Source organism: Acomys russatus, chromosome X (assembly GCF_903995435.1).
Source record: "Acomys russatus chromosome X, mAcoRus1.1, whole genome shotgun sequence".
NCBI classification, from domain to species: Eukaryota; Metazoa; Chordata; class Mammalia; order Rodentia; family Muridae; genus Acomys; species Acomys russatus.
The window spans coordinates 34,835,256-34,845,089 of record NC_067169.1 but is presented as its reverse complement, the minus strand read 5'-3'; the positions used below and the strand labels follow the sequence as shown (position 1 = coordinate 34,845,089).

Sequence of the window (9,834 nt, the reverse complement as noted above, 5' to 3'; positions counted from 1 at the left end):
CCTGCCTCTACCTCCCAAGTGCTGGGATTAAAGGAGTGTGCCACCACCAGCCAAACCCTATGTTACATTTTAAACATAATTAATTTCATAAAATATTAAGCTGTTTTTTAATCGATCCCATACTTTAAAGTATATTCATTGCTCCAAAAAAAGTACTGGAACAAGCAAAATCAAGGTTTGCAGAGAAATCTCAGGTATACAGGCACACCTCGTCCTCTTGAAAAGTAAGGCAAATATGAATACTAGAATATAAAATGATGCCACTGTGACAAAGTTTTCTCCTGCAAGGCATGTCTCTCTCCCTTTTTCCTTCCTTGATTCCCTTAAACATAGCTTACTTCCACAAAACCTTGGAGTTTCTCATGATTCTTTCACTTGGTAAATGACAGAGTTTTTAACACAACTTGTGTGTCGGGGGAGAGAAGAGACCCCTCAACCTAGACAAGTACAACTTGCTTTGATTTTAAAAGATGAAGGACAAACCCCAGAAGGCTTTCCCATGAATTTCTCTGACAGGTCTCTCTAATTCAGCTGTTTGTTGGCCCTACCAACTCAAATAAAAATGTTGGATAAATAAAACTAGATTTCCAGCAACCAATTTCAGTGATGACTTCATCTCAGCTGAATACCAAGTATTATTATATCTAACGGAATCTAAACAGTTGTAGAAGAAAAGGGAGAATTGCTTTTATCTAAGATTATGCTTTGAGATAGGTCTCACAAGGCACGAGCCAGGGAAATTCTACAAGGTCCCTTCAACATGTTAAATGTGGAGGACAATTTTATCTTTTCATATTCTCAATTGAATTTGTCCACTTGTCATTTTCAGTTGTAATGTCCTCTTTCCCAGCTTATTTGCTAATGTCCATCACATATACTCTTTAACTTCTAAGTCCTTTTGAACATCTTCCATTGGCCTTTTGGTTACTCTTTGTTCAGAGTACTGTATTAAACACTCTTGGAGCACCAAAGATTGTTGTTGCTTCTTTCTAAAATGAGTACTTCCTGTCATCATTACTTCCCTTCCTCCTTCTCATTTAGTTGTATATTATCTCTATGGTCTCTGTTCGACAAGATATATGTCTTCCTGACTTTTTACCATTAAAAATGAAAAAAAGATAACTGCACAGATGCAGCCAACACTTCCTTTTCTGAGCAGCCACCAAGATGGCTGAAGTGGAGCAGAAGAAGAAGCAGACCTTTCAAAAGTTCACCTACTGCCGCATGGACCTGGACCAACTGCCAGACATGTCCTATGAGCAGCTGATGCAGTTGTAGAGCACCCATCAGAGGCGGCACCTGAACTGTGGCTTGCAGTGGAAGCAGCACTCACTTCTCAAGTGCCTGAGAAAGGCCAAGAAGGAGGCTGCACTTATGGAGAAGGCGGAGGTGCTGAAGACCTACCTGAGGGACATGATCATCCTGCCTAAGATGGTGAGCAGCATGATGGGCATGTAAAACTGCAAGACCATCAGACAAGTGAAGATCAAACCAGAGATGATTGGTCACTACCTAGGCGAGTGCTCCATCACCTACAAGCCTGTGAAGCATCGCCGACTTGGTATCTGTGCCACCCACTCCTCCTGCTTCATCCCCCTCAAATCGCCATGGCCAATAAAGACTCGTGTTCAGTCAGAAAAAAAAAGAAAGTAAATAAAAAGAAAACATTTTCCAAGAAAAAAAGAAAGAGAGAAATAGAGGAGAAAAACAAGACCTTGTTATACACTACTAGTTACAGATAAGAGATCACTAAGTTTAAAAAAAATTTACTGCAAGATATTTGGCAGAAGAGATAAATATATTTAAGAAAACATGTTTTTAACCTTTCCTCAAAAACTTGAAGTAATTTAATTGAATGGATTTTCATGATCTAATTACTTGGCCTTTAAAAAATGGTAAATTAAAAGTAAAAACTACATTTTTTGTATTTAAAACAGAAGAACTCTTGGGATGAGAAAAATTTCCCTGGGTCAAATAGGAACATTCAAACTTTCATAATGTTACATGAAATTCTTTCCTGTTCCATTTTTGTTATTTTCTGTCTAATATACTCTACATTTTCTAAATAACTTTTATACTCAAGACTTCTATACAGTCACATTCCTTCAATATAAACTCAAATTTTAGTGGGTCATGCTGCATATTCAGAAGTGCATTTGTTTATTTTTTTGTATTTCAAATACTGACTTAAATTGCTGCACAGTGCAAAAGAACAGGTCCGTGTCTCATTGTGTGCTTTGTGCTGATTAAACTTGTCTGCTAAGGGAGAGGCCTTACAACATCAATCTTGGTGATTTCTTGTTATTTATGAATTCAAACAAACATGGTATTACTTGAACAATTGGGAAGAATAAAATTGGGAAAATTACTGGAAAAAAAAGTAGTGCTTCTTGATACCCTATGAGATTATATAGGGGGAGGTAATCCCCCTCAGGAACAGTCATAGGGGAGGGGAATAATGGGAAAATTGGGGGGGGGAGGAATGGGAGGATACAAGGGATGGGATAAACATTGAGATGTAACAAGAATAAATTAATAAAAAAAATTTTACAGTCAACTAAAAAAAAAAAAAGTAGTGCTTCTATTTCCCTAAGTCTTTATCATTAAGGAAGAAATTTATTGCTTTTAATTTAAACTGACAGTTTTAAGTGGGGCAGTCCAAAACAAAATTTTCTTAGGAGTTTTCTTGGTATGCATCATAATTTGATTGAGTCATGTTTCACAATGTGTAATGTAGCTAGTCTTCCATTATTGTTCAATAAGTATGAAAATACAACTATTTGTCAGTCTCTCCAAATAGAAAAGAGCAATTTCTGAGGACCTGTGTCCACTGAGCTTTGTCAGAAAATGAGCAGAGAAAACTTGAGCTAATGTGATATTGTATTGCTTACTAATGCCGGAATTTACTGCAAATATGCAATTGCTGAATACAGGTATTTACAACACAAATTATGCTACCTTAGGTCACAAAGGAAACATTAATGATTGAAATATTTTTATTATTTCCATGCCTAATTTAAATGTTCATCCCTGCCTTTACCAAGAAAATATTATACTGCATCTAAAGCATACTAATTTTAAATATAAGTGTAATGGTAGAGAAGACATTTAGATTTATATTTTTATAATTGATGATTTATCCACTCATTTAATCCAAGAATACATTTTTGAAAACTATTGTATACTACATAGGCTTTGTGTAGGAGCTAGGTTGAATTGTGTGAAGACATAAACTGAGTACTAAGAGAGAATATGGCTTGCAACTTTGGCTTTTGGACCGCTTTTCTTTACTCTTTAATGCTTCCTCTGATCTCTTGGGGCCAACAGATGCCTGTAAATAAAGATTTGAGGTCTCATGGGGTATGAAATTTTCAACAATGCCAACACCTCTGCACTTAGAAATATATTACGGAGTACACCAACTTGGATAATATGAAGTAAAAGTAAGTTTGGACTGTATTTTGTCTTTATTTCCATAGAAATATGAAGTGAGACAAACCTAAATTAGATAAATTACATTTACATCTTTCCTTTCACCGTTGTTTTGATATATGGCTTAAAGGGAAGAAATGTGGCATACAGATATACAGCGTTCTGTTAGTACTAGCTTTCATGGCTTATGTAGAATTTGATTAGCATTGTAAATATTTTAATGAGTTCCCATGGACATAAAATAAGTATATGTGTGTAAGATGTATAGTTTTATAAGATTGCATATACATGTATTCCACTAAGGTCATTAAATCAGTTTAAATGATTGCTACAGTAATCATTTCAAAATGCATTTTTATGCCTGTTACTTAGCATTCAAAGACAGATTCCTCATGAGTTTACTCATGAAAAGAGAAAGGGACAGAGGAGAGAGGGGGGAGAAAGGGAAAGAGGGAGGGAAAGGAGAGGGAGAGAGAGGAGTAGAGGGAGAAAGAGGAGAGAGAGAGAGAGAGATGTTTGAACTGTCAGAGACTAGCTGGTACTTACAGACACAGCCCTGGTACTGAATGGCAGATGTGGCACTACTGTGTAAATTTAAAAGAGAAAGACACATCAATTCCTTCGATGCAATTACTAGAAGAGAGTCTGGCCTTTCACCCACAACTGGCATTGAAGAATGAGAATTTGAAATGTTATGTTTTCAAAGAAAGCACACTTTGAGAGGCATACTGAAGTACAGTGGGGCTCTTTTTGTCCAGGGGAATTTGTCTTTATGTGAATTTAAGATCTAGTTGTAGAAAAGCACATTTCCTAAATAATTTCATCAAAATAAAAGACATGAATTAGTTACCATGCTCATGCATAGCTATGTGACCATATTTAACTTTTCATGTTCCTGAAATAATATGCTCATGTTTTGTTCCTTTATATTATAAAGATATGATAATGATTCATTTTCATTGAGTCATAGATGATAGAAATGGTGCTAATCCAAGATTAGAGATGCAGAGAGTTTGTTAAATATGTATTTTTGAGCCCTGCTAGAGACATAATAGAACTCAAGTAAGGATGTGCAATTTAAAAAACTTACTGAGTAAATACTATATATGCAATTTTAAGACCACATTATATACATTTTATGTTTTCACAGTTTGAACTTTATGGTAATTCAATAGATATCCATTTTTAAACACTTAAAGTGCAACAACTAAATTTCATTATGGCTAAGAAAATTATTAATGTCAAATGACTACCTACTTCAGATCAATTTCCCAATGTGGGATTTATTCTCTATGTTTCAGTGCATCTAAATTTTGTAGTCTGTTAGGTTTTATCCTTTGGAAATTATCATTGATTTGTCAAGGTTGAAAAGTTGTAGCATGGCTGTGAAAACTCAAGGAACACCAAAAAAAAGTCCATTGGAAGAATTCCTATAAAAAACATAAGCTATTATTTGGGATGTTTATTCTTCATGTTGATACCTTATTAGTTAGAAATCTCACTTCATAGGAAGTTTACCGTTATCTGATTGTGAATGATCAAGTAAACTTTTCCTCATTTTGCTGACATAAAATGTAATAGGATCCAATTTTACATATTGTTCATAGAAAATTTACTCTGTATGCCGGAGGGCTGTGATATGTACACTTTTCCCACTTTCTCAGATATTAAGGCATTCCTATGCACATAATACATGTACTCTCTAAATTTTATTTCATTCTAGACAAAGTAATGACAGACATTGCTCTGGGAACAACATACTTTTTTGCTTCAGCTACTACTGAGCTGTAAGATCCGTGCTACCCTCCTTGTAGTCTCTTAACCAGACATTCTACTTTTCCTGAGGCGCTTAAAAAAATCAAGGGGGTAAGTTATTTTTAGGACTCTGAAGGCATATGTCCTCAATAATGACAGTCAGTTGCTACAGATGAACATATCCAACACCCAGCAAGTTGAGAAAATAGCAGAATAGCAGACAACATTGACTCAAAACTGATTAAAAAAACAAATCCAGGGAAATTTTTACTTCTGTTGTTTAGTTGTTACTACCACATTTGAGCACATTTTACAGTGCTAATATTTTGGGGTTGGATTATGAAATTTTCTCTAACACTGCATTAGCTTAAGGTGGTTGCTAAGTGTCTAATATATGTCAAAATAATCAGTGTATAGGGATTTCATGCCGAGAAAGCATGAAGAATTCTCAAGTTATAAAAGGGATCTGTATTAAAGTTTGAAATTTAAAGGTTAAAAGTGTTGTCACTGTACATGCTTATATTTCTTTTTTGTGTGCCTGTGCTATGTAAGTTCATTTGAATTATTGCTTTATAGATACTAAATGTTTCTATCCAGCCAAAAATCCAGTGATCTTGTGAGTTACCTTTCAGTTTCAGCAAGTCTTTCAACTTCCTTAATTTTTTGCTTCTCTGCTATATTGTAATTTCCAAATATAACTGCAAGAATATTCCCTATTGTGTCCTAACCATCTCTTCATAATGGCACAACTTCCTTTAGAAGACACAGGATCAAATTCCTTCTCTAGTTAATTGGAATGGATTTGTGTCTTGCAACTAAAGGAGTCAAGGAAAATCGATGATGCTTTATTTTTAAATCTGTCTGTGAAAGGCATCATTGTTTTTGTCTTTTTATTCATCACCTTTCACCTATGCCAGCTCATCAGAAATTCAAGTGTGTCCTGAGGCTGCAATTATGTAAGAAGATGAATCATGAGAGTGATTCTGTTCTTCCCATGTGAAGATTTCGTCTTATAGACTTGCAAAATTAACAGGACTTGCATATTAGTGTAATTGTGTTCAGAATGAAGTATGGAAAATAAATGGCATGCTAACACTAGGTGTCTGTTACCATTGCTTGCTGTCACTTCCTTCCCAGGCTTCAAATTCTTTGCAATGTTGTGTGCATTTCTTAAGTAAGCAGCCACACATAATATATAGGGTTACAGTACCTTTATTTATAGGAAATCACCTAAGATGCAAGTACATATCTTATGTGTGAACACAAAGTCAGCTACTATTATACAACTCCACTTCCCCAGAAACTACTGAAACACAAATCTTTTTATAAATAATATGTATGTGCACATCTGTGTAGCAGTGTATTCTATTTTCTCTTGAGACTGGATCTCACTCTGAAGTCCAAAGGAGCATAGACTCCCTGTGGAAGCCTACTTTGCTTCAAAAGTATGATGATCTTTATGCTTCAGCTTCCTCCAGCCACCATGTATATCTTAACCCAAATCTTTTAATCTTCTGGAATCCCTCAGCACATGTTATCAGTGACTTGATTTTCCTTCTGATTTGATCTTATTCTTTCTTCTTTACAAAGATGGCCCTTCCCCACATCTGAAATTCCTGATCATATATAGTAGCTATAAGGAATATCTTGTAGCATTGTTTCTTTAGTATGAAATCTCCTGGGCATCCTATTATAGTGATACTGGATGGTTGGACATTCAACAACAATATCAACTAGATCTTGGTATTTAATGGAAATGAGTCATTTATCTTTCCCTCAGTATTAGAATAGAAGTAATTTTAGATGGATGGGGTTTTTACTAATGGTGTCACATAAAGACAACTGGGAAAAAATTTAAAGGCCTAAGAATTGGAGAATTCATATCCTTAAAAAGGGACCATGTAGAGATAGAGAAAACCAATTCCACAAAGCTGTCTTTTAACCTCTACATAAACACTGTGAGCACACACATGCACATACAAATCATAATAAGAATAAAGTTAAGAAAGAGTTTATTTAAAAAGGAAAAGATCAGTCCCTGGAAGGACTGACTGTAGTCATATCTCCCCTAGGAGACATAATTTCCCCACTCTCTAACAAAATGTTAAGAAAAGATTTGAGCAGTTGTGAAACTCTTTTCTCATTTTAATTTCTTGAAACTTAATGCATCATCTAAGTATATTAAAAATAATAGTAGATAGGGATTGCATTGAATCTGTAGATTGCTTTTGGTAGGATGGCCATTTTTACTATGTTAATTCTCCCGATCCATGAGCAAGGAAGATCACGCCATCTTCTCAGGTCATCTTCAATCTCTTTCTTCAGAGTTTTGAAATTTTTTTCATACAAGTCCTTCACTTGCTTAGTTAGGGTAACTCCTAGATATTTTATATTGCTTGTGGCTAATGTGAAGGGTGTGGTTTTCCTAATTTCTTCCTCTGCAAGCTTGTCATTTGTGTATAGGAAGGCTACAGACTTTTTTGAGTTAATTTTGTATCCAGCCAATTTGCTGAAGGTGTTTATCAGCTTTAGGAGTTCTCTGGTGGAGTTTTGAGGGTCACTTATGTACACTATCATATCATCTGCAAAGAGGGATAATTTGACTTCCTCCTTTCCCATTTGGATCCCCTTGATCTCCTTTTGTTGTCTTATTGCTCTGGCTAGAACTTCGAGTACTATATTGAAGAGATATGGAGAGAGTGGGCAGCCTTGCCTTGTTCCCGATTTGAGAGGAATTTCCTTGAGTATCTCACCATTTACTTTGATTTTGGCTATTGGCTTGCTGTATATAGCCTTTATTATGTTGAGGAAAGTGCCTTGTATCCCCGATCTCTCTAAAACTTTAAACATGAATGGGTGTTGAATTTTATCAAATGCTTTCTCTGCATCCAAGGAGATAATCATGTGGTTTTTTATTTTCAGTTTGTTTATATGATGGATTACATTGATGGATTTCCGTATATTAAACCATCCCTGCATGCCTGGAATGAAGCCTACTTGGTCATGATGAATGATATCTTTGATGTGCTCCTGTATTCGTTTTGCAAGTATTTTATTTAGTATTTTTGCATCTATGTTCATAAGAGAAATTGGTCTGAAATTCTCTTTCTTTGTTGAGTCTTTGTGAGGTTTAGGTATCAATGAGACTATGGCCTCATAGAATGAATTTGGTAATTTTCCATCCATTTCTATCTTTTGGAGTAGCTTGAAGAGTATCGGTATTAGCTCGCCCTTAAAGGTCTGGTAGAATTCTGCACTGAAACCATCTGGCCCTGGGCTTTTTTTGGTTGCTGGTCTAACTGGAGGTCTATGTGTAAAAAAATGAAACTGGACCCATATTTGTCACCTTGCACAAAACTCAAATCCAAGTGGATTAAAGACCTCAACATAAAACCAGAGACACTAACTCACTTAGAAGAAAAAGTGGGAAAGAGCCTGGAACATATTGGCACAGGAGACAACTTCCTGAACAGAACACCAACGGCCCAGGCCTTAATGTCAACCATTAATAAATGGGACCTCATGAGGCTGAGAAGCTTCTGTAAGGCAGGAGACACTGTCAAGAGAACAAAGCGACAGCCTACAGACTGGGAAAAAATCTTCACCAACCCTACATCTGACAAAGGTCTAATATCCAAAATATATAAAGAACTCAAGAAATTAAACACCACCAAACCGAATAACCCAATTGAGAAATGGGGCTTGGAACTAAACAGAGAATTCTCAACAGAGGAGTATCAAATGGCTGAGAAACACTTAAAGAAATGCTCAACCTCCTTAGTCATCAGGGAAATGCAAATCAAAACAACTCTGAGATTCCATCTTACACCCATCAGAATGGCTAAGATCAAAAATTCAAGCGACACCACATGCTGGCGAGGATGTGGGGAGAGAGGAACACTCCTTCATTGCTGGTGGGAATGCAAACTAGTACAGCCACTTTGGAAATCTATCTGGTGCTATCTCAGAAAAATGGGAATAGGGCTTCCTCAAGACCCAGCTATCCCACTCCTTGGAATATACCCAGAAGATGCTCCAGCACACAACAAGAAAATTTGCTCAACCATGTTCATAGCAGCCTTATTCATAATAGCCAGAACATGGAAACAGCCTAAGTGTCCCTCAGTAGAAGAGTGGATAAAGAAACTGTGGTACATATACACTATGGAATACTACTCAGCTATTAAAAACAAGGAATTCCCGAAATTTGTGGATAAATGGATTGAGCTAGAAATGATCATAATGAGTGAGTTAACCCAGAAGCAGAAAGAATCAAATGGTATATACTCACTTATATCTGCATACTAGCCCAAGGGGCATGTCCCACGAAAGCCTTCACTTACCAGGAAACTGGGACAGAGGGGAAGGCATCCTATTGGGACTCTAAATGAGAGACGCATGGGAGAACAGCAAAATAAAAGGATCCAGAGGGTCCTAGAAATCTACAAGTAGAACAATATGATAGGCAGATTTGGGCCCAGGGGTCCCGCTCAAACTAAGGCACCAGCCAAGGACAATACAGGAGGTAAACTTTAAACCCCTTCCCAGATCTAGCCAATGGTCAGAATATTCTCCACAGTTGAGTGGAGAGTGTGATACGACTTTCTCACATACTCTGGTGCCTCACATTTGACCATGTCCCCTGGA

General features: G+C 36.4%; 1 pseudogene; it reads left to right on the top strand.

Annotated features, from left to right (window-relative positions):
• Nucleotides 1-1,167: 1,167 nt before the first annotated feature.
• On the top strand, nt 1,168-1,653 carry LOC127185211 (40S ribosomal protein S15-like; annotated as a pseudogene).
• Nucleotides 1,654-9,834: the final 8,181 nt, after the last annotated feature.